Here is a 25,989-nt window from a genome sequence, read left to right on the forward strand (position 1 = left end):
CTGCACTTATGCCTCTGTGTCATGCACAACTTACACAACTGTATGAGACAGCTGTGTGTAACAGTGATTTGGGTTCAGTCCATAATCTGTCCACATGCAGAGCTAACACATTTTACATATCTTTCTATCCCTCAAATATCTAGAAACCATAGTTATCCATACTCATGTTCTATATATCCTTGACTCCTGTTTTCTAATTTTGACCTTCTATTCCAATCTTTTACATTTTCTTGGCCTTGTTTTCATTTATGTTTAATTACATGTTTTCCACAAACTACATCAAGTCTCTGTGTTGTGAAGTATTAATGCTGCTACTGCTGCTAAGTTGCTTCAGTTATGTCCGACTCTGTGCGACCCCATAGACGGCAGCCCACCAGGCTCCCCTGTCCCTGGGATTCTCCAGGCAAGAACACAGGAGTGGGTTGCCATTTCCTTCTCCAATGCATGAAAGTGAAAGTGAAGTCGCTCAGTCGTGTCCGACTCTTAGCCACCCCATGGACCTCAGCCCACCAGGCTCCTCCGCCCATGGGATTTTCCAGGCAAGAGTACTGGAGTGGGGGTGCCATTGCCTTCTCCGGTGAAGTAGTAATAGAATATCAATAAATACATACACACACATCCCTAAAATCAGCTGTGTCTTGCAGAGCAGCTAAAGAAGCACACAATACATTTTTACTGAGTTATGTTGAGCTGAACTAACCTGATATATTTTTATATCCCCAGGTATAAGATGGATAAGAAAGCTTTCAGTCATTTTCAATAGGATTGACTACCTTGTCTTTGTTAGAGCTATACTCATGGTTTGATCATTACAGATTACCATAATTCTTTTCAAAACTTGACTGCCAAGGGTGAGGCTTATGGCTCATTAGAAGTCTAGAAGACATGAGTCATATCACTCAAGGCAGAACTTTTGAGCCAGACTATTTATCTGAGGGCACAAGATGCTGTTATTTACAGCAGACCGAGCTAACCTACAGGCAGAAAAATTCTGTTTACTGAAATACGGCACAAAAAGAAAGACAGAATGGGCACTGCTGGGAAAGTAAGCAGAACATTTCTGTATCCTCATGATCTAATAATGTGGGTCTGGTTGTTAAAACTTGAATATCTTAACATAATTAAATACTTGGGGATATTTCTTGGGGAATTAAATGCCTGTTGAGCAAGCATACCCTGGGGGATGAGGGAGAGCAACGGGTTAGGATTTCAGAGAATACCAGTAGAAACAGGATAAAACAGCATATGGGAGCTTTTTCAGTAAGAAAAGTGGGAAAATGTGGCTTCTGTTGACATTATTAATAACTGAATTTCAGGATAGCTGGGCAATTGTTCTGGTAAGCAAAATGTTTCCATAAATTGACTTTCAATGGCACATACTGCTATTTGCTACTTCTCAACACACAAAATGTTCATTCTTAGATGTTTCCAGTATGAATTTTTTCTGTCATTCTCAAGCACAAAAACTCCTCCTTGCTCCACGTATTTTATATTTATAGTTTGACTTTAAATCTCAACTATTAATCCAGCAGGAATTAGTATGGGATTGTGATGTGAAATTTCTAGCATCATGATTGGACCACATTGCACTGTGACCCTTTTCATACTGTTCATGGGGTCATCACTGCAGATGGTGACTGCAGCCATGAAATTAAAAGATGCTTACTCCTTAGAAGAAAAGCTATGACAAACCTAGGCAGTGTATTAAAAAGCAGAGACATTATTTGCTATTAGCAGTAGAAAAGATAGAAGGCAGGAGGAGAAGAGGACGATAGAGGGTGAGATGGTTGGATGGCATCACCGACTCAATGGACATGAGTTTTGGCAAGCTCCAGGAGATGGTGAAGGACAGGGAAGCCTGGTGTGCTGCAGCCTATGGGGTCACAAAGAGTCAGACATGACCGAGTGACTGAACAACAACAAAAAGGAGGACAGGAAAAATAGAGTCAGCAACACTGTGACCCACGACATTTGCCTCAGAGAGGCAGAGGGTGAATGTTAAAGTCACTGATGGCTTTCAGCATCCCATCTGTTTCCAGCATATCATTTCTCAAAATCTCTTGTAAAAGAGCCATGTAACTATCCATCTAAAGCAGATCTTAGAAATGGTGTATTAGTTGATAGGTAAGATGAAAGATAACTGATAACTCATTTGGCATCTGAACAAATGAAATAAAATATTTTATAGGATTCCTAAACAGATTTGAGGATGGGAAATCAAGAAAACAATCTCTCTCCCCTTCTCTGATTTCAATAATGTCAGCAAAATTCTTTACTTAAATAACTACCCAAACCAGTTGAACAGCTGAAGACTATTCACTGAGATGCTCCACCCTTTAATTTCCACTTCCGTGAGGGGAGGAGCCTGGTGGGCTGCTGTCCATGGAGTCGCACAGAGTCGGACACGACTGAAGCAACTTAGCAGCAGCAGCAGTAGCAGAGATGAGAAGCTTTACCTCACCTATCTAGACCAATGAGATGCAAGAACTGGGCTGGGTACAAAAATGGATTAGGAAATGCAAAGACAGAGTCATCCAGGAATTCGCGGTCTATACACATCATGATGTTCATGGTTCCCTTCATCGCTAAACAAGCTAATTTTCTAATAACCTCACCATTGCTACATGATTATACAGCTATTAAATACTGACTTAGATTTTGAAGATATATCAACAACATTTTCTGTTTCATAAATCTGCTCTTGTGAATGAGTGATACACAGGTGACATTTTGTTACTTTGAAATGGTAGTAAAAGAACCTAGTTTAGTAAACTATTATGTGAGCACAGGCAGAGAAAAAGCAAAGGGCCGGAAAGGGTGTACCTCAGAATCTGGTCGAGCCCTGCTTCCCACATGCTCTGGGACCATGGATCCAGTTGTTAGTGTCTCTGGGCTGCACTCCTCATATATCACAGGTGTACATAAGATGATCTCTAAGGATTACAAAGTGATCTGTCCAGATTTGTATTGTTCGGAGAGTGTGTAACTGTAAAGACAAAGTTGGAGCCTGTTTATAACTCTCACCAATTTCTCAAGTTATTAAATGTAAAGTGGCTGTGCTATGGGAACAGAAGAAACCCTTTTCCACTGAGGAGATAAAAGTTGCTCCACCAAAGGTGGAAGAAGTCCTATTGAGGTAATCACCTGAGAGTGCATATAAGCCTAAAATTTTATCACCCCTACTTTGAGTATATCATTATTGTGAGGCTGGATCCTTAAATAAGGAAATGTTTCCCAATTTTCAGTTATTAATTCTCATTATATTTTTTTAATTGATAAGGCCATAGTGGGTATAAAATTAATGACTTAGTTATTGATTAAAAAACAATTCTACTAATCTGTTCTATATAACTTTTGTTGAATTTTTATTGACACAGTGATAAAAATGGTTAATCATTATGACTTTTTAAAATCTCTGGGTGTCAAACATTGAGATTACTTTTCACAAAGAATAAGGAATTCATTTGTGCCTGGAGAAATGACAGCTTCCTGGAACATTCCCCCCACTCCTTTGGACAGAGCCTAACCATTGGTTTGATCACCAGGTTATTGAACAGTCGTTGCTGCCATCTTTCTTTGACCATCCCTTGTTATTTGAGCATTGTGGTAACATACAATTTTGCTCACTTCTCTTCTGCACACTATTCTCATTCCCTCTATCTTTCATCAAGAGGAGAAACTAACTGTAAAAATCTACTTTTGTGCCTGGTAACAGACTGCATTCTAGTTCCCTCACAGGAGCATCAGTTTACTTCAAAAAGACTGAGATTCAAAAGTACAGCCAGAGGCAGCAGTATTATAAATTCCTTAAAGAGAGAGATTTTGGTTTGATGGTTGATCCTCAGCTCAGAATTTGAGAATCAACACTATTATATTTGGCAGTCATCCAGCATAAAAAATTATAGTCTTTTCAAGAAAGAGATATATGTCTTCCCAACTGTAAAACAACCCCTTTGTGGATTGGTGCAATGTTCTTATCTTTGAACCCAGGTGTTGGCAATGGGAATCTGTCAAACAGATGACCATGTGATAAAAAGGAGCAATAGTGTCTAAGTTTTCAGTGATTGTGGTACATGAATCCACTAGGGTTGCAGACAGCATTGGAGAAGGAGTCACTACAGTGAAACCAGGTGTGCAAATGTCGAGCCACAAGTCTGAGATAAGTAGGGTTGTCTATCCTATCAAAGGAAATAGTGCAACTAGGAATTATTAAAGGAGCCTTAATGAACTTAGGAGGAAAAAGAACATAAGGAATATGGGTTGTATGCAGTGAAATTTAATTTGGCAAAGTCTCAAACTTTAGCAAAAAACTTGATGTGCTTATAAACTTTAGAATACAGGCATACTTGTTTTATTACACTTTGCTTTATTATGCTATTAAGAAAATACATTTAAAAAAAAATTGAAAGCTTGAGGCAACCCTGCCTCAAGCAAGTCTATCAGTGTCATTTTTTGGATAGCAAAATTTATAATTAAGATATATACACTGCTATTTTCACAATGCTATGGTATACCCCAATATTTTGGCCACCTCATGCGACAAGTTGACTCATTGGAAAAGACTCTGACACTGGGAAGGATTGGGGGCGGGAGGAGAAAGGGACGACAGAGAATGAGATGACTGGATGGCATCACCGACTCGATGGACATGAGTTTGAGCGAACTCCAGGAGTTGGTGATGGACAGGGAGGCCTGGCGTGCTGTGATTCATGGGGTCGCAAAGAGTCGGACACGACTGAGTGACTGAACTGAACTGATGACATACTTAAGACTACAGGATAGTATAAGCATGATTATTTTATGCACTGGGAAATCAAAAAATTTGTGTGACTCACTTTACAACAATGGTCTAGAACTGAACATGTGATGTCTTCAAGGCATGCCTCTACTCTTAGGCTTCTTGCATATGGCATGGGCTCAATTCAGTTCAGTTCAGTTCAGTCGCTCAGTCGTGTCCGACTCTTTGCGACCCCATGAATCACAGCATGCCAGGCCTCCCTGTCCATCACCAACTCCCGGAGTTCACTCAAACACACTTTCATTGAGTCTGTGATGCCATCCAGCCATCTCATTCTCTGTCGTCCCCTTCTCCTCCTGCCCCCAATTCCTCCCAACATCAGACTCCTTTCCAGTGAGTCAACTCTTTGCATGAGGTGGCCAAAGTATTGGAGTTTCAGCTTTAGCATCAGTCCTTCCAATGAACACCCAGGACTGATCTCCTTTAGAATGGACAGGTTAGATCTCCTTGCAGTCCAAGGGACTCTCAAGAGTATTCTCCAACACCACAGTTCAAAAGCATCAATTCTTTGGCGATCAGCTTTCTTCACAGTCCAACTCTCACATCCATACATGACCACTGGAAAAACCATAGCCTTGACTAGATGGACCTTGGTTGGCAATGTCTCTGCATTTTAATATGCTATCTAGGTTGGTCATCTTCGTCGTGAAGATCTTTTTTGTACAGATCTTCTGTGTATTCTTGCCACCTCTTCTTGATATCTTCTGCTTCTGTTAGGTCCCTACCATTTCTGTCCTTTATCGAGCCCATCTTTGCATGAAATGTTCCCTTGGAATCTCTAATTTTCTTGAAGAGATATCTTGTTTTTCCTATTCTGTTGTTTTCCTCTATTTCTTTGCATTGATTGCTGAGGAAGGCTTTCTTATCTCTCCTTGCTATTCTTTGGAACTCTGCATTCAGATGCTTATATCTTTCCTTTACTCCTTTGCTTTTCACTTCTCTTCTTTTCACAGCTATTTGTAAGGCCTCGTCAGACAGCCATTTTGATTTTTTGCATTTCTTTTCCATGGGGGTGGTCTTGGTCCCTGTCTCCTGTACAATGTCACGAACATCCGTCCAGAGTTCATCAGGCACTCTATCTATCAGATCTAGTCCCTTAAATCTATTTCTCACTTCCACTGTATAATCATTAGGGATTTGATTTAGGTCATATCTGAATGGTCTAGTGGTTTTCCCTACTTTCTTCAATTTCAATCTGAATTTGGCAATAAGGAGTTCATGATCTGAGCCACAGTCAGCTCCTGGTCTTGTTTTTGCTAACTGTATAGAGCTTCTTCATCTTTGGCTGCAAAGAATATAATCAATCTGATTTTGGTGTTGACCATCTGGAGATGTCCATGTGTAGAGTCTTCTCTTGTGTTGTTGGAAGAGGGTGTTTGCTATGACCAGTGTGTTCCTTTGGCAAAACTCTGTTAGCCTTTGCTCTGCGTCATTTCATGCTCCAAGGCCAAATTTGCCAGTTACTCCAGGTGTTTCTTGACTTCCTACTTTTGCATTCCAGTCCCCTATAATGAAAAGGACATCTTTTTTGGGTGTTAGTTCTAAAAGGTCTTGTAAGTCTTCATAGAACCGTTCAACTTCGGCTTCTTCAGCATTACTGGTTGGGGCATAGACTTGGATTACTGTAATATTGAATGGTTTGCCTTGGAAACGAACAGAAATCTTTCTGTTGTTTTTAAGATTGCATCCAAGTACTGCATTTCGGACTCTTTTGTTGACCATGATGGCTACTCCATTTCTTCTAAGGGATTCCTACCCACAGTAGTAGATATAATGGTCATCTGAGTTAAATTCACCCATTCCAGTCCATTTTAGTTCACTGATTCCTAGAATGTCGATGTTCACTCTTGTCATCTCCTGTTTGACCACTTCCAATTTGCCTTGATTCATGGACCTAACATTCCAGGTTCCTATGCAATATTGCTCTTACAGCATCGGACTTTGCTTCTATCACCAGTCACATCCACAACTGGGTATTTGTTTCATTTTGGTTCCATCCCCTCATTCTTTCTGTAGTTATTTCTCCACTGATCTCCAGTAGCATACTGGGCACCTACCGACCTGGGGAATTCCTCATTCAGTATCCTATCATTTTGCCCTTTGATACTGTTCATGGGGTTCTCAAGGCAAGTATACTGAAGTGGTTTGCCATTCCCTTCTCCAGTGGACCACATTCTGTCAGATATTAAAGAGCAGAGACATTACTTTGCCAACAAAGGTCCGTCTAGTCAAGGCTATGGTTTTTCCCGTGGTCATGTATGGATGTGAGAGTTGGACTGTGAAGAAAGCTGATCACCGAAGAATTGATGCCTTTGAACTGTCATGCTGGAGAAGACTCTTGAGAGTCCCTTGGACTGTAAGGAGATCCAACCAGTCCATTCTAAAGGAGATCAATCCTGGGTGTTCATTGGAAGGACTGATGCTAAAGCTGAAGCTCCAATACTTTGGTCACCTCATGCAAAGAGTTGACTCACTGGAAAAGAGTCTGATGCTGGGAGGGATTGGGGGTAGGAGGAGACGGGGACGACAGAGAATGAGATGGCTGGATGGCATCACCGACTTGATGGACATGAGTTTGAGTGAATTCCGGGAGTTGGTGATGGACAGGGAGACCTGGCGTGCTGTGATTCATGGGGTCGCAAAGAGTCGGACACGACTGAGCAACTGAACTGAACTGAACTGGTTGGCCATAACTTTCCTTCCAAGGAGTAAGCGTCTTTTAATTTCACGGCTGCAATCAGCATCCATAGTGATTTTGGAGCCCAAAGTCTGACAGTTTCCACTGTTTCTCCGTGTATTTCCCATGCAGTGATGGAACCAGATGCCATGATCGTAGTTTTCTGAATGGTGAGCTTCAAGCCAACTTTTTCACTCTCCTCTTTCACTTTCATCAAGAGGCTTTTTATTTAGTTTCTCTTCACTTTCTGCCATAAGGGTGGTGTCATCTGCATATCTGAGGTTATTGACATTTCTCCCAGCAATCTTGATTCCAACTTGTGCTTCTTCCAGCCCAGTGTTTCTCTGATGTACTCTGTATATAAGTTAAATAAGTAGGGTGACAATATACAGCCTTGACGTACTCCTTTTTCTGTTTGGGACCAGTCTGTTTTTCCATGTCCAGTTCTAACTGCTGCTTCTGACCTGCATATAGGTTTCTCAAGAGGCAGGTCAGTTGGCCTTGTATTCCCGTCTCTTTCAGAATTTTCCAAAGTTTATTGTGATCGACACAGTCAAAGGCATTGGCATAGTCAATAAAGCAGAAATAGATGTTTCTCTGGAACTCTCTTGCTTTTTGATGATCCAGTGGATGTTGGCAATTTGATCTCTGGTTCCTCTGCCTTTTCTAAAACCAGCTTGAACATCTGGAAGTTCACGGTTCACATATTGCTGAAGCCTGGCTTGGAGAATTTAACATGACTTTACTAGCGTGTGAGATGAATGCAATTGTGCAGTACCTTGAGCATTCTTTGGCATTGCCTTTCTTTGTGATTGGAATGAAAACTTACCTTTTTCAGTCCTGTGGCCACTGCTGAGTTTTCCAAATTTGCTGGCATACTGAATGCAGCGCTTTCACAGCATCATCTTTCAAGATTTGAAATAGCTCAACTGGAATTCCATCACCTCCACTAGCTTTGTTCATAGTGATACTTTCTAAGGCCCACTTGACTTCACATTCCAAGATGTCTGGCTCTAGGTGAGTGATCACACCATCATGATTATCTTGGTTGTGAAGATCTTTTTTGTACAGTTCTTCTGTGTATTCTTGCCACCTCCTCTTAATATGTTCTGCTTCTGTTAGGTCCATACCATTTCTGTCCTTTATCGAGCCCATCTTTGCATGGAATGTTCCTTTGATATATCTAATTTTCTCGAAGAGATCTCTCGTCTTTCCTATTCTGTTGTTTTCCTCTATTTCTTTGCATTGATCGCTGAAGAAGGCTTTCTTATCTCTCCTTGCTATTCTTTGGAACTTTGCATTGAGATACTTATATCTTTCCTTTACACCTTTGCTTTTCGCTTCTCTTCTTTTCACAGCTATTTGTAAGGCCTCCTCAGACAGCCATTTTGCTTTTTTGCATTTTTTTTCCATGGGGATGGTCTTGATCCCTGTCTCCTGTACAATGTCACGAACCTCCATCCATAGTTCATCAGGCACTCTATCAGATCTAGTCCCTTAAATCTATTTCTCACTTCCACTGTATAATCATAAGGGATTTGATTTAGGTCATACCTGAATGGTCTAGTGGCTTTCCCTACTTTCTTCAATTTCAGTCTGAATTTGGCAATAAGGAGTTCATGATCTGAGCCACAGTCAGCTCCCAGTCTTGTTTTTGCTAACTGTATAGAGCTTCTCCATCTTTGGCTGCAAAGAGTATAATCAATCTGATTTCGGTATTGACCATCTAGTGATGTCCATGTGTAGATCTTCCCTTGTATTCTTGAAAGAGAGTGTTTACTATGACCAGTGCGTTATCTTGGCAAAACTCTATTAGCTTTTGCCCTGCTTCATTCTGTGCTCCAAGGCCAAATTTGCCTGTTATTCCAGGTGTTTCTTGACTTCCTACTTTTGCATTCCAGTCCCCTATAATTAAAAGGGCATCTTTTTTGGGCGTTAGTTCTTTTTTTTTTTTAATTTTTATTTAATAAATGGTACAAAGCACAGTGCCAAAAACATTAACAGTTAAAATTTCACCAAACTAAAAAAATACTATAGAATACACAGTTGCAAAAAACTACATTAATTATTTTACAACTGCCTCATGCTGCAAACAGAAAAAAAACCCAATGCCATACTTAAGTTATCCCTCTCTCAAAATAATGCCATTTATATTATAAACCACGAGCTCCCCATCAAAAGACGGGAACTGCTTTTGTTAATTCATATATATATATATGACTTATCACTTTGCTATATACCTGAAACAAACACAACACTGTAAATAAAATATAGTACAATATAAAACAAAAATAAGTAACCGATCTTTGGGGCTTTACACTGAGTTAGAGTTCCTATCAGAGGGATAACAGTACCGCAGCCACACTGAATCCTCATGAAGGAGGCACACGAATGACTGGATTACAAGAGTTACAGGAATGAGAGCTGCTCACTTCCCAGAAACTACAGCTCACAGAAAACCAACAAAGGCACAAGATACAGACCATTCACTTATGAATGTGTAAAACTCAGGAAAGTCCACATCCCTCCTACAGCATGTCGAAAGTGCCTCAGAATTCACACAATACCAACTTTCTCATGGTTCTGGTTAAATTATATATACCAGTTTATAACAAATGGCAAAATCTGTAACTCTGTTCAAAGTTTTAAAAGATTACTTAAGAATAGTTTCTTGTATTTCTATGCCACCTTTATAGTTCTAGTTTCTCATTTCTCAATTAGTAAATTCAAAGTACAGGTTCTATCCCAGGCTAATTTATACACTTCCAGAAGGAACGGCCTCTTAAATCCACAGAGTGTTGAGGTGGGGAGCCCCCAACCACGTCAGATTCGTTTCACATATGACAACATACATGTTTCAATGCCATTCTCCCAAATTATCCCACCCTCGCCCTCTCCCACAGAGTCCAAAAGACCGCTCCACACATCCAAGTCTCTGCTGTTGCCTCGTATACAGGGTTATCGTTATCCTCTTGCTATATTCCATATATACGTGTTAATGTACTGTATTGGTGCTTTTCTTTCTGGCTTACTTCACTTTGTATAATAGGCTCCAGTTTCATCCACTTCATTAGAACTAATTCAAATGTATTCTTTTTAATCGCTGAGTAGTATTCCATTGTGTAAACGTACCACAGCTTTCTTATCCATTTGTCTGCGGATGGACATCTAGGTTGCTTCCATGTCCTGGCTATTATAAACAGTGCTGCGATGAACATTGGGGTAAACGTGTCTCTTTCAATTCTGGTTTCCTCAGTGTGTATGCCCAGGAGTGGGATTGCTGGGTCGTATGGCAGTTCTATTTCCAGTTTTTTAAGGAATCTCCACACTGTTCTCCATAGTGGCTGTACTAGTTTGCATTCCCACCAACAGTGTAAGAGGGTTCCCTTTTCTCCACACCCTCTCCAGCATTTATTGCTTGTAGACTTTTGGATAGCAGCCATTCTGACTGGCGTGAAATGGTACCTCATTGTGGTTTTGATTTGCATTTCTCTGATTATGAGGGATGTTGAGCATCTTTTCATGTCTTTGTTAGCCATCTGTATGTCTTCTTTGGAGAAATGTCTGTTTAGTCCTTTGGCCCAAATTTTGATTGTGTCATTTATTTTTCTGGAATTGAGCTGCAGAAGCTGCTTGTATATTTTGGAGATTAATCCTTTATCAGTTGCTTCATTTGCTTTTATTTTCTCCCATTCTGAAGGCTGTATTTTCACCTTGCTTAGAGTTTCCTTTGCTGTGCAGAAGCTTTTGATTTTCATTAGGTCCCATTTGTTTATTTTTGCTTTTATTTCCAATATTCTGGGAGGAGGGTCTTGGAGGATCCTGCTGTGATTTATGTCGGAGAGTGTTTTCCCTATGTTGTCCTCTAGGAGTTTTATAGTTTCTGGTCTTACATTTAGATCATTAATCCATTTTGAGTTTATTTTTGTGTATGGTGTTAGGGCGTGTTCTAGTTTCATTCTTTTACAAGTGATTGACCAGTTTTCCCAGCACCACTTGTTAAAGAGATTGTCTTTTCTCCATTGAACATTTTTGCCTCCCTTGTCAAAGATAAGGTGTCCATAGGTGCATGGATTTATCTCTGGGCTTTCTATTTTGTTCCATTGATCTGTATTTCTGTCTTTATGCCAGTACCATACTGTCTTGATGACTGTGGCTTTGTAGTAGAGCCTGAAGCCTGGCAGGTTGATTCCCCCAGTTCCATTCTTCTTTCTCAAGATTGCTTTGGCTATGCGAGGGTTTTTGTATTTTCATACAAATTGTGAAATTATTTGTTCTAGCTCTGTGAAAAACACCGTTGGTAGCTTGATAGGGATTGCATTGAACTTATAAATTACTTTAGGTAATATATTCATTTTCACAATATTTATGCTTCCAATCCATGAACATGGTATGTTTCTCCATCTATTAGTGTCCTCTCTGATTTCTTTCACCAGTGTTTTATAGTTTTCTATATATAGGTCTTTTGTTTCTTTAGGTAGATATATTCCTAAGTATTTTATTCTTTTCGTTGCAACAGTGAATGGAATTGTTTCCTTAATTTCTCTATTTTCTCATTATTAGTGTATAGGAATGCAAGGGATTTCTGTGTGTTGATTTTATATCCTGCAACTTTACTATATTCGTTGATGGGTGTTAGCTCTAAAAGGTCTTGTAGGTCTTCATAGAACTGTTCAACTTCAGCTTCTTCAGCGTTACTGGTTGGAGCATAGGCTTGGATTACTGTAATATTGAATAGTTTGCCTTGGAAACGAACAGAAATCATTCTGTCATTTTTGACATTGCATCCAAGTACTGCATTTCGGACTCTTTTGTTGACCATGATGGCTACTCCATTTCTTCTAAGGGATTCCTGCCCACAGTAGTAGATATAATGGTCATCTGAGTTAAATTCACCCCTTCCAGTCCATTTTAGTTCACTGATTCCTAGAATGTCGATGTTCACTCTTGTCATCTCCTGTTTGACCACTTCCAATTTACCTTGATTCATGGACCTAACATTCCAGATTCCTATGCAATATTGCTCTTTATAGCATCAGACCTTGTTTCTATCACCAGTCACATCCACAACTGGGTATTGTTTTTGCTTTGGCTCCATCCCTTCATTCTTTCTGGAGTTATTTCTCCACTGATATCCAGTAGCACATTGGACACCTACTGACCTTGGGAATTCCTCATTCAGTATCCTATCATTTTGCCTTTTGATACTGTTCATGGGGTTCTCAAGGCAAGAATACTGATCCCTTCTCCAGTGGACCACATTCTGTCAGACCACCCATGACCCGCCCGTCTTGGGTGGTTCCACACAGCGTGGCTTAGTTTCATTGAGTTATATAAGGCTGTGGTCCGTGCGATCAGATCGGCTAGTTTTCTGTGATTATGATTTCAGTGTGTCTGCCCTCTGATGCCCTCTCACAGTACCTACCATCTTATTTGGGTTTCTCTTACCTTGGTCATGGGCTTTCTCTTCAGGGCTGCTCCAGCAAAGCACAGCCGCTGCTCCTTACCTTGTAAGTGGGGTATCTCCTCACGGCCGCCCCTCCTGACCTTGAACGTGGAGTAGTTCCTCTCGGCCCTCCTGTGCCTGCACAGCTGCTGCCAATTCACATTCATCTATTTCATCCTTTAATGTTAATGGCCAACACATTATATCATGTTTTCTCTCTAGATGACAAAGTCATCCCCCACTTTCTGCCTCAGTGTAGAGAATGCAATGCTTGTTGCAACCCAGATGGCAACCTTTGTATAAGGACAGAATAGGTTTCAGTTACTTTTCTCTAATGCCATTTAATTGTTACTGTGCTAATTTTTGAGTTGAATTAACGTGACTATTTGATGTATCAAACAGCATCACTGCTCATGGAGTCCTGGCTGATGGCAGCACCAGATTTACATGCAAGGTCAAGCCAGTCTATCACTTCTTGAGCACCAGTACATTCACTGAGTACCCAGTGGTGGATGAAACTTCCATCGCTAAGATTGATGATGCAGCTCCTCCTGAGAAAGTCTTTTTAACTGGATGTTGATTTTCCACTGGATACACAGCCACTATTAAGATTGGCAAGGTAAGAAGCAGGGTGGGCTAGTTCTTATTTTATTTTTTAAATGATTTTTTTTAAGGAAAACTGAAGTTTTTTTAAAAAACAAAACTTTTCAAAGCATCTCATATGCAGGCTATTTATACACAATGCCAAATCAACTGGAAGAAAATGAAAAATTCAGATTCAAAATTTTATTTCTGAATAAGAGAAAATAAAATCTCTAGATTTAATTTTGTTTCCTCTGTATTTCCTTCAGGTTCTTTTCTAAAATTTAGATTCACATCTAAAGTTAATCATTTTTCACAAAATAAGTATTAATGCTAGTGTGCTAATTTGCTAGAGCTGTTGTAGCAAACTGCCACAGACTGGGTGGCTTAAACAACGGAAACTTATTGTCTCACACTCTGGAAACTAGGAATCCCAAATCAAAGTCTTGGCAGGACTGATCTCTTCTAAGGGATATAAACAAAAGATCTGTTCCAGGTCTCTCTCCTTGGCTGTCTTCTCCCAATGTCTCTTCATATCACCTTGCTTCTATGCCAGTCTTTTTATCCAAATTTCCCCTTTTTATTAGGACATCAATCATACTGGATTAGAACTCACCTAATTACCTTATTTTAAAGTTTATTACCTCTGCAAAAACCCTATCTCCTAATGACATCACATTCTGAGGTACTGGGAGTTGAGACTTCAACTTATATATAAGTAGTTAGGTGGGGGGACAAAATGCAACCTCTAATGGCTAGCATATAGTATGAAAGCATGAAAGCTTAAGAGTGATTATTTGGACTCACCTTATGTCAGAGGAACTGAGGAGCCTCTTGATGAAAGTGAAAGAAGAGAGTAAAAAATTTGGCTTAAAACTCTGCATTCAAAAAACTAAGATCATGGCATCTGGGCCCATCACTTCATGACAAATAGATAAGGAAGCAATGGAAACAGTGACAGACTTTTGTTTTCTTGGGCTCCAAAATCACTGCAGTTGGTGACTGCAGCCATGAAACTAAGACACCTGCTTCTTGGAAGAAAAGCTATGACCAATCTAGACAGCATATTAAAAAGCAGAGATGTTACTTCGCCTACAAAGGTCCATCTGTAGAGTCAAACCTATTGTTTTTCCAGTAGTCATGTATGGATGTGGACCATAAAGAAGGCTGAGTGCTGAAGGATTGATGCTTTTGAACTGTGGTGTTGGAGAAGACTCTTGAGAGTCCCTTGGACTGCAAGGAGATCAAACCAGTCAATTCTAAAGGAAATCAGTCCTGAATATTCCTTAGAAGGACTGACGCTGAAGCTGAAGTTGAAACTCCAGTACTTTGGCCACCTGATGCGAAGAACTGACTCACTGGAAAAGACTCTGAAGCTGGGAAATGTTGAAGACAGGAGGAGAAGGGGATGACAGAGGATGAGATGGTTGGATGGCATGACCAACTCAATGGACAGGAGTTTGAGCAGGCTCCAGGAGTTGGTGATGGACAAAGAAGCCTGGCATGCAGCAGTCCATGGGGTCGCGAAGATTCAGACACAACTGAGCAACTTAACTGACTGACTATGTCACTGTTAATGAGTAGAAGAAGTGGGTAAAAGAACATACAGTTCATAAATACTAAAACCATTCTCACAGACAGTCCCATATGTGGTGGTCTCATCCAACTCCGAAGTCTTAAAAATTGTCCATATGTTAGTTGAGTTGAAATTTCTATCTCTAGTACTCTCTCTGAACCCCAAATTCTTTCATCCGATGCCATACCTGACATCTCCCTTTGAGGATCTCACAGGTATCTCAAACTGAGTATGTATCAAATGGAATTCTTAATTTTCTTCCTTCCTGTCACCCAGCCATATTTATGCCCGCTCTAATCTTGAGAGTCCCTTGGACTGCAAGGAGATCCAACCAGTCCATTCTAAAGGAGATCAATCCTGGGTGTTCATTGGAAGGACTGATGCTAAAGCTGAAACTGCAATACTTTGGCCACCTCATGCGACAAGTTGACTCACTGGAAAAGACTCTGATTCTGGGAAAGGTTGGGGGCGGGAGGAGAAGGGGACGACAGAGAATGAGATGGCTGGATGGCATCACCAACTAGATGGACATGAGTTTGAGTGAACTCCGGGAGTTGGTGATGGACAGGGAGGCCTGGCATGCTGTGATTCATGGGGTCGCGGAGAGTCAGACACGACTGAGCGACTGAACTGAACTGAACTGAATGTTCTTCATCCTCGATCCTCCCTCTCCATCACCTTATATACAATGCAGCAGCAAGTCCTGCTAACTTTACCTACAAGGTATATTTTAAATCTTTCCATTTTCTTCGTCTCACTACCATCATCATATCTTCACTAGATGCAATGGCCTCCCTTTTATTGTTTTCATTACTCCTCTTGACCATCTCCAGTAATTCTCCATTTACAAGTAAGAGCAATGTTATAAAACATAAATTGGTCTGCATTACATCTTTGCTAAAAATCTTCAATAGCTTCCATTCTTGGAACAATGTCATCTCATCCACTATGGTCCACTCACACTCGCCTCTCATGAGATCTGTAAGCCTGCTGAGCTGTCCTATCTTGCATGAAAATTTTTACACGAGGTATTCTAATTGTCTGGAATGCTCATCTACTGAGCCCTTATGTGGCTGATTCCTTAACATTATTCTCAGTTTAAAGATAAACTGCTGGGAAAAGATACAATACTGGAAGAAACAGAAAAGTGAAAGTGTTAGTTGCTCAGTCGTGCCTGACTCTTTGCGACCCCATGGACTGTAGACTGCCAGGCTCCTCTGTCCATGGGATTCTCCTGGCAAGAATACTGGATGGCCATTCCTGGGTAGCCATTCCTGTCTCCAGGCGTTCTTCCTGAGCCAGAAATTGAACCCAAGTCTCCTGCATTGCAGGCAGATTCTTTACCACTGAGCCACCAGGGAAGGAAAAGAAAGATTACCAATTTAGAATTCCATTCTAGTAAAATATAATCTAAAAATTAAGGAGAAATAAATGTTTTCTCAAAAAAAAAAATCACATGCTTGCTCAAAGAAGTTCTTTCTTTCTTTCTATCTACTCCATCTAAGCAGGAATCTCTTTCTGTTATTCACTGTAACATGTTTGCTTCATTGATAGTATGGTCCCAAATCTCAAATTCTCATACGTTTACTTTTCATTAGACCACAAGCTCCAGGGAGGTATGGACCAAGTCTCTGTTCACTACACTACTTAGCAAGGAGCCTGGACATAGTAATGGCTCAATAAATAATAATTGGTAAAAAAGAAATTTATGAATGAATAAAGGAAAGGGATATCCAAATAAAGGAAATATATGTCCAAAGGAAGACTAGAAAGGTGAGGAGTTTGTGGAAAATATACATATGGCTGTTGAAACAGATTTATTCCAAGAAAGAGATGAGAGAAGGGACATTGGATATAGTTTAAATTAGTATTCTACTTTCTTACTGTGCTAGTCAAACTACCAGAGAAATTACAAGAAAAGGCAGAACATGCCCAGTTTAGTTTCTGACCACAAAGAATTCATCAATAAAATTTGTTGTATGGATGAGTTAATTATGAATGATATTTGAGAGAATGGCCACATGGATTTCAAAGCTCCAAGTTCAGCAACTGAGCTGAGAGCTTGGGAGGCCACAGATGAAATTACAGCTCGTGGAGAGTGGGTTTGGCACCTCTGTACCCACATAAATCTCTGCTTATAAGTTTAGACATTTCAAAACACATGCATATATAGATACAGGTCTCTCTGCTTTCAGGTTTCCTTGCTCCCTGCTGTGTAACAGGATTAAGAGTGTTCTAGCAGAAAGATGACTTTTGGCTAGAATCTTCTTTAATATAGCATGAAGTAAAAGTGTTATTTGTTCAGTCGCATCTGACTCTTTGCAACCCAGCGACTATGTGCTCGTTGCATAGTCCACTGAAATTCTCCAGGCAACAATACTGGAATCAGTAGCCATTCCCTTCTCCAAGGGATCTTCCTAACCCAGGGATTGAACCTGGGTCTCCTGCATGATGGGCAGATTCTTTACCATATGAGCCATGAGGGAAACCCTAATAACACATGGTACAGGGTAAAAATACCCCAACTCATTTAACTACATTTTCTTCCTGAAGCTATGCATGGATCGATAATCTATTGCAACATGGAGGTTCAACTTTGATGAAAAATAATTTATTTACAAAAGATTCAGTTATGACCACTAAGAATATGCTGGTTAAACCAAATCTAAAACAAATTTGGCATGGGTTTGTGTACCTTGGCCACCTCATGCGACGAGTTGACTCACTGGAAAAGAGTCTGATGCTAGGAGGGATTGGGGATGGGAAGAGATGGGGACGACAGAGAATGAGATGGCTGGATGGCATCACCGACTCAATGGACATGAGTTTGAGTGAAGTCCGGGAGTTGGTGATGGACAGGGAGGCCTGGCATGCTGTGATTCCTGGGGTCGCAAAGAGTCAGACACGACTGAGCGACTGAACTGAACTGAACTGTGCTGTTTCTGATTCTCTTTGTGGCACTGTCGTAAGAATGAGTCATTCGGTCCTAATAACTCATCAAAGTGATCTTCTGAATTTCATGTTCTAAGAGAGGAGATACTTTGCAGGTTCTACCTTTTTACCCTAGGTCTAGCATTTACAGGCAGAGAAGGCAATGGCACCCAACTCCAGTACTCTTGCCTGGAAAATCCCATGGATGGAGGAACCTGGTAGGCTGCGGTCCATGGGGTCACTAAGATTCGGACACGACTGAACGACTTCACTTTCACTTTTCACTTTCATGCATTGGAGAAGGAAATGGCAACCCACTCCAGTGTTCTTGCCTGGAGAATCCCAGGGACGGGGGAGCCTGGTGGGCTGCCGTCTATGGGGTCACACAGAGTCGGACATGACTGAAGTGACTTAGCAGCAGCAGCATTTACAGGATTTGCCTCCCCACAGGTCACCTCTGGCTCAATTTGTGTGGTCTTTGGCCTGGGAGGAGTCGGCCTTTCGGTCATCATGGGCTGTAAATCAGCTGGTGCATCCAGGATCATTGGGGCTAACCTCAACAAAGACAAATTTGAAAAGGCCATGGCTGTAGGAGCCACTGAGTACATCAGCCCCAAGGACTTCACCAAGCCCATCAGTGAGGTGCTGTCAGAAATGACAGGTGACACTGTGAGCTACAGTTTTGAAGTTATTGGGCATCTTGAAACTATGGTAAGAGCCACAATAGGGGAGCCACACAATACACAAGCTATCTTGATTGCACAAAGGTAAACTCATTTTTCATAGCTTTACTAATAGTAACTACCTATTAGGCAAAATACCTGGTAATCATGAAGCAGTTGTGCCTAAAGCCACACACAAACTTACGTGCAGGTCTGCCTGTAAAGTTAAGTATCACATCATACCACTCTGATGTGATCAGACTGCGAGGGAGTCAACCATTGGGGCAAATTGTTCAAGTATTAATCTGCTTTGTATATATGGCTTTTTCTTTCTTTTTTTTTTTTTTGGCAACAATGATTATATCTCTTGAACTTTATAAGCCAAATAGCCTAAAGTGACTCTCTGGGGAGAGAGCAGGAGAACAGGGCATGGATGGAGGGGCTATTCAAAATTTGGCCATCTTCCCTCAAAACCATGGTGTAGCCAATTTTTCACTCTTTACCTGAACTTTGCTTTCTCTTATCTGCTGCTGCTGCTGGGTCACTTCAGTCGTGTCCAACTCTGTGCAACCCCATAGACGGCAGCCTACCAGGCTCCCCCATCCCTGAAATTCTCCAGGCAAGAACACTGGAGTGGGTTACCATTTCCTTCGCAAATGCATTAAAGTGAAAAGTTAAAGCGAAGTCGCTCAGTCATGTTCGACTCTTCACAACCCCATGGACTGCAGCCCACCAGGCTCCTCTATCCATAGGATTTTCCAGGCAAGAGTACTGGAGTGGGTTGCCAGTGCCTTCTCTGTCTCTTATCTGAATTCTCTCAAAATTCAGTAGCACCAGACTTCTGCTTAGATCTGAGGTCAGATCCCCTGGACTAGAAAGCCCCAGTCTGGGCTAAGGTAGGAAGGGAGAACTGCAATATGAGACACAGTCAATTCTGCTCCCAAATGAGCAGTAGACTAAATTCGCTCTAATACTTTTGGTACCTTAGGAATAAGTAGTCTTTACCACTGTTGTCATTCCCCTTCCCTGGTGTCACTTAGAATTATTACATAGCAACCAATACCACATTTACACAGTCAATATGCAATATTGGATATTGTTAGGGTCTGTTGATTTCCAGATGATACTTTAATGAACATGTGTCTCTAATAAATAATATCTATTGCTACAACCTATCAAGTATTCAGAAAAACTATTAACGAATAGTTAATGGGTGGATGACCAGCAAAAGTGGGATTAGTCTCAGCGATGCAACCAAGAAAGGGATTACTTTGTCCTACATTTTAGCATTTGATTTAATTTTCATATTAAACTTTAATAAAAAACTGGGTCAATTGATTCAGTATAGGTAATTTGGTTTAGTTTATTTCAAATGGCTTTCTAAACCTTCTCAAATGGTGATATTGTTTTGAAAATATAGGAAATTTTCCCCTGCATTTTGGTCCATGGTAAACTGAAAATACCATGAACACTGACCACATTAATTTCTACTTTCTGCCTTAAAAGTGAAATGTACAAACAAGTTTAAGTTGTGACTAAAATTGTGTTGAGAATTTTTTAAAGTAAGCATAAAGCAAAACGACTAGTTGATTCACTGGAAAAGACTCTTATGCTGGGAAAGGTTGGGGGCGGGAGGAGAAGGGGACGACAGAGAATGAGATGGCTGGATGGCATCACCAACTCTGTGGTAATGAGTTTGAGTGAACTCCGGGAGTTGGTGATGGACAGGGAGGCCTGGTGTGCTGTGATTCATGGGGTCGCAGAGAGTCGGACACGACTGAGCGACTGAACTGAACTGAACTGAAAGCAAAAGGCATGTGGGCCTAATTTTACTTCATGACTTGGAAAATAAATCAACTATTAGAACCACAATGTACGTAGGGTATTTCTGAGTCTGTAACATGAGATGAGAAACATTCTCCTTCATTCTAAACTTAGATTGATGTCTTTGCATCTGCAACATGAACTAAGTGGTCAACGTGGTGGTAGGGGCTCCTCCGTCAGCCAAGATGCTCACTTACAACCCAATGCTGCTCTTCACTGGATGCATGTGGAAGGGATGCATTTTTGAAGGTAAGAACGACAGAGCCTCTGGCCTGAAAGTGCGGCTTTATCTCTGTTGACAATGAGAGAAGTCTGTTTTCTCATCATATCCTCCCTGAAAAGTCTTTCTTCCAAGAATGGATATGAAGTGATCTAAAATGAGACTGTGGCCATAATGATACAAAGACAATCCCCCTACCCTGATTTAGTGCTAGTATTGGTGGGCATATGTTTAGTATTAGCATCCGCAACTCAAGTTCTCCAAAGGCCCGAATGAGTGGCTCCAGCACTCCCTATTGGGATGATTTTATGGAACAGAAATTTCTGATTTAATCTATTATTTCCAACATCCTTGAGAATGTGTATGAAAAATAGAATTTATTTGATTCACTAAATAGCATCAGCAGAAAGTTCTGGATCTAAAGCCAAAGTAAAAGGGATTGTCCCATTTTATGGGGTTGACTGAAATTAACACCAGAAAGATTGACACAGACAATGGTCAACTCAGTCCTGGTCTCAAATGAACTATCAGTAGGATTTGATATAGCTGGTGGCTCCCTTTTTCTCAAACACTCTGTGCACCTCACTTCTAGATATTACTTCGTTGTTGCTGCTGTTGTTCTTCCTCCTCTCTTCCTCCTCCTCTTCTTTCTCCTCTATTGCTCCTCCTCTTCCTTCCTCATTGGTCACTCCTTTCAGGAATCTTTGCTGGGTTCCCCACATCCCTAAGATTCTAACTTTGGTGTGTCCTAAGGTTCAGTGCTTAGTCCTCTTCTCCTCTTTATTTACACTTCCTTCCAAGGTGATCTTCTGTGGTCTCAAGACTTTAAATACACTCTACCCATAACACTTAAGTTTATATCTTCAGCCTAGACCTGAAGATATAAAGGTTTCCTACCTGGCATCTCCACTTGGATAGTTGATAGACATGTGAACTTCACCTGCCCCAAACCACTCTTGCCTCCCAGGCTTCCCATCTCAATAAATGATGACTCCATCATTCCTGTTGATCAGGCCTCAAACCCTGGGTTATGCTCTTTCTCTCATACCACGAGTATTTCAGCAAAGCCTGTTGTCTCTATCTTCAACACATACCCAGGATTTGATCATTTCTCACCAGCACCATCACTTGTCCAAGTCACCATCACCTCTTCCTGCATGACATCAGTGACTTAAATGGTCAATGGTCTCCCTGCTTTTGCCCTTTGTCTCCTAGAGTATTCCCTACAGAGCAGCCAGAGAGTGAGACTATTAAAAGGGAAATCCGATCAGGTCACACTTCTCCCAAACACCTCTAACACCTTCCTTTGTCACTCAGAATAAAGTCTCAAACATGCAATGGCCAAAAGGCCCCATATGATCCGGCCCTCTGACCCCAGCTGCTACTACTGCTCTCACTCTATTCTCGACACACTGACCTCCTCACTGTTCTCATTGGCCAACACTTCACCTCAACACCTTTATACTACTTTACCCCAAGATTTCTGGATAGTTCTTGTCTTTATGTGTTTGTTCAGATGTCACCCTATCAGACTGGCCATCCCTAAGCTTTAAAAAAATCACATTCCCTCTCCACCTCCCTAGCCTTGGCCTCTGAACAACCTACTGCCCCTACTCTATTTTTCTCCTTAATTCTTGTCATTGATGATGTACTCTACAATATTTGTTTACTGTCTCCCTGAACTAAGTGAGAGGATTCTTGGGCTTCCTGTTCTTCCTGAGATCAGGGACAGAGCATTTTTTGCCCCTATCATGTTCCCATCTCTGAAATGGTACCTGGTCCTTAAAGTGAAAGTGTTAGTCACTCAGTCATATCCAACTCTTTGCAACCCCATGGACTGTAGTCTGCCAGGCTTCTCTGTCCATGGGATTCTCCAGGGAAGAATACTGGAGTGGGTTGCCATTTTCTTCTCCAGATTATCTTCCCGACCAAGGGACTGAACCCACGTCTCCTACATTGCAGGTGGATTCTTTACCATCTGAGCCATCAGGAAAGCCACCTGGTACTTAGCATATACTCAAAAGACATTCAGTGAATATGTGAATTCTACTTCTAACTCGTCAATAATCTGTAATATCCCCACACCACACAAACAAAGTGAGGAAGCTCAACTTATATCTCTTATTGTTTATTTCTCAATTAGTCTTATTTCCTCTAAGGATCCCTCTCTGAAGAATCTCATCTGTACCAACCGGCCTCTCATTTTTTGTGTCCCAGGTACTGTGGAAAGAGAAAAGGCTGGGCCTCACACTGACCATAGTCTGTGTCTCTGGTGACCTTGACAAGAGCTATAGCAGCCAGGTACTGAGTAGGCTCAAGAGAAAGTAAGAGAAAAGGAAGTGGAACTGAGAAGACTGAACTGGAGAGAATTCTTCCTATAAAGTAGTTTTTCTGTAAAAGGAGAAGAGATTAGAAGGTGTGCGGGAGAGAAAGGTTTTTTGTGGGGTTTCTGCCTTTGTTTCTTAAGAAGGGAGAAATGCAGTCCCATTGTGTGCTGCTGAGGATAGTAGCATCCAGGGTAAAGGTAACAGTGCAAGAGAGAGAAGGAACAGATATAAGATAATAAAATATAAAAATCATTTAGTAAAGTCTAAAGAGAACATGTGTGCTTATTTACAGGTTGGGAATGCAGAGATTATGTTCCAAAACTCTTGACAGATTTCCTGGAAAAGAAATTTGACCTGGACCAATTGATAACACACAATTTACCTTTTAAAAAAATCAATGAAAGATTTGAACTGCTCAACTCAGGAAAAAGATACCTGCTTTTTTATGGTTATCTTGTCTCCTCCCCATAGGCTACTTTTTAAATTTAATATTTATAAATGTATGTTTCCTTCATATTTTATATTATTTTATGTAGCAAGATTGATAGAGACTTACAAAAAGAATAAGTCTTCTTCATAGACTTATAAAACTAATTTTTAAAACCTCTGTACTGTGATTTTTTAATACTAGATTGATTTCATCTTAGGTATTTTTATTTCATCACAAACTTGCTCACTTCTTCAAGTATTGCCACAAAACTTCCTTACTTTATAGCTTTTAAAGTGCTTTTTAAAGTGTGTTTTCTTCTAATCCTTGAAGATTAGGTTTTGTTTGCTTACTTGTTTTTTTTAACTTTTGATTCCCTTCACCTGTTTCTGCCACCCCATAATCCTGCTTATGGCAACCACTAATCTGTTCTCTGTATCTATGAAGTTGTTGTTATTTTAGATTCCACACTCCACATACAAGTGAGATCATATAGCATTTGTCTTTGACTGCCTCATGTCACTTAGCATAATGGTCTTGAGGCCATCCATTTTGTTGTAAATGGCAAAATTTCATTCTTTTATGATTAAATATTCCATTACACACACACACACTTTATTCACTCATCCATTCGTGGACACAGGTTGTTTCCACATCTCGGCTATTGTAAACAGTGCTGCTGTGAATGTGGGAATGCTCCCTCTCATTTCCCACAGTGGTCACCTTAGCTAAATTCAGTTACCTCTCACTGACCATGTTAACACAGTCGTGTGATAATAGGTCTTCTGTGTACAATATTTTACCATATTGTCCAGAACTTCACTAAACTGCTAAAACTCAAGTTGCCCCAAAATATCAATGCCTTAGCATGATTTTGAAAGTCTTTACTATTAGACCACAACCTACTTTTATTTGTTAATATATCGAGTCATTTAACAGCTAAGAATTTAGCATCCACCCTATCACAGCTTCTGTTCTAGGCTCTGGGGATAAAGCCAGGGAGTAGCATTCACCTATTTTTCTCCTAGACACCCAGAAGTCTAAGCTCACTGGATAGCACTTCCTGTTCACATCTTCATAGCCTTATTCATCCTTTTCCTTCAGACTTTCCTTTCAGGAAATCTCTTTCCTCTTGTCAGTTTTTGCAATTGTACTGAAGCTTCAAGAATCAGCTCAGATACTCATATCAGAGACCCACAGAAAGAAAATGAATGGTGGAGACCTCAGGCCCGGAAGGATTTCCAATAGCAGAATTGACCTGAAGTTTCCTAAATCAGGCAGGAAGGACAATTGCATAAAATGTTTTTGTTTGGAAGGTATGGAAACAAATCACTAAAAACTGTCACTACATTTCAGCATTCAAACTGTTCTGACATTTTGAGGTTCTAGGTGACAGAAGGTCTGTGTTGCGTGATGGTGACCTGACCTTCCCTTTTTACACATTCTCTGCTGTGACCGTGGATCTGTTTCATAAATATAAGCAGAAGCACAAGATTGAAGATAGATAGATATGTGAAGATATATAGTTTTCATGAAATAAACATTCAGTGTCTTATGAGCACCCAGAAATTAGCAGGGTGCTTGGGTCAACAATATTAAAATTTTTACCTTACATGTTTAAAAGCCAAAATTATATATTTTGAGATTGTATATATGTACACATATAACATACATATATGTACATGTATAATATATATCAAGTACATATACATATATATATATATATATACTTGGATTTTTATGTTGGAATAAAGATTTTTAAAAGAATTTTACACAGCAGATTTAGCCATAAAGATATGACACATGTATTTCCTACACTAATATTAATTTTATGGATAGCCTTTAACACATTGTAACCATTCTTTTTGGATTCAAATGTAAATATTTTTAAAAAGCACTTGTTATAAAATAAGTTGAATTAGGTTTTGAAAACAGCTCATTGCACAATGTAAGTTACTTGATTAGGAAAGAAATAGTGAAAGGGAGGATACAAGGGAGGAACACATTTTAAGTGATTAACTTTAAGAATCATTTTATAACTAGATGAAACTGAAAAGCATAGTATAAGAGATTTGTCAGCATACATGAATATTTCAGGAAAATATGTCTTTTTATAATACTATTTCCAAATCGGGAAAGGGAATGTCAAGGCTGTACATTGTCACCCTGCTTATTTAACTTACATACAGAGTACATCATGAGAAATGCTGGGCTGGATGAAGGACAAACTGGAATCAGGATTGCCAGGAGAAATATCAATAACCACAGATATGCAGATACCACCCTTATGGCAGAAAGTGAAGAAGAACTAAAGAGCTTCTTGATGAACGTGAAAGAGGAGAGTAAAAAGGTTGGTTTAAAACTCAACATTCAGAAAACTCAGATCATGGCATCTGGTCCCATCACTTCATAGCAAATAGATGGGGAGACAGTGGAAACAGTGACAGACTTTATTTTGGGGGGGTTCCAAAATCACTGTAGATGGTGACTGCAGCCATGAAATTAAAAGACGCTTACTC

General features: G+C 40.3%; 1 pseudogene; it reads left to right on the forward strand.

Moving 5' to 3' along the window:
• Nucleotides 1-997: 997 nt before the first annotated feature.
• LOC129561707 (all-trans-retinol dehydrogenase [NAD(+)] ADH7-like) lies at nt 998-24,851 on the forward strand (annotated as a pseudogene).
• The last annotated feature ends 1,138 nt before the right edge of the window (nt 24,852-25,989 follow it).

The sequence above is a fragment of the Moschus berezovskii genome, chromosome 5 (assembly GCF_049115385.1).
Source record: "Moschus berezovskii isolate FMDL1 chromosome 5, NW_MosBer_1.0, whole genome shotgun sequence".
Lineage (NCBI taxonomy): Eukaryota > Metazoa > Chordata > Mammalia > Artiodactyla > Moschidae > Moschus > Moschus berezovskii.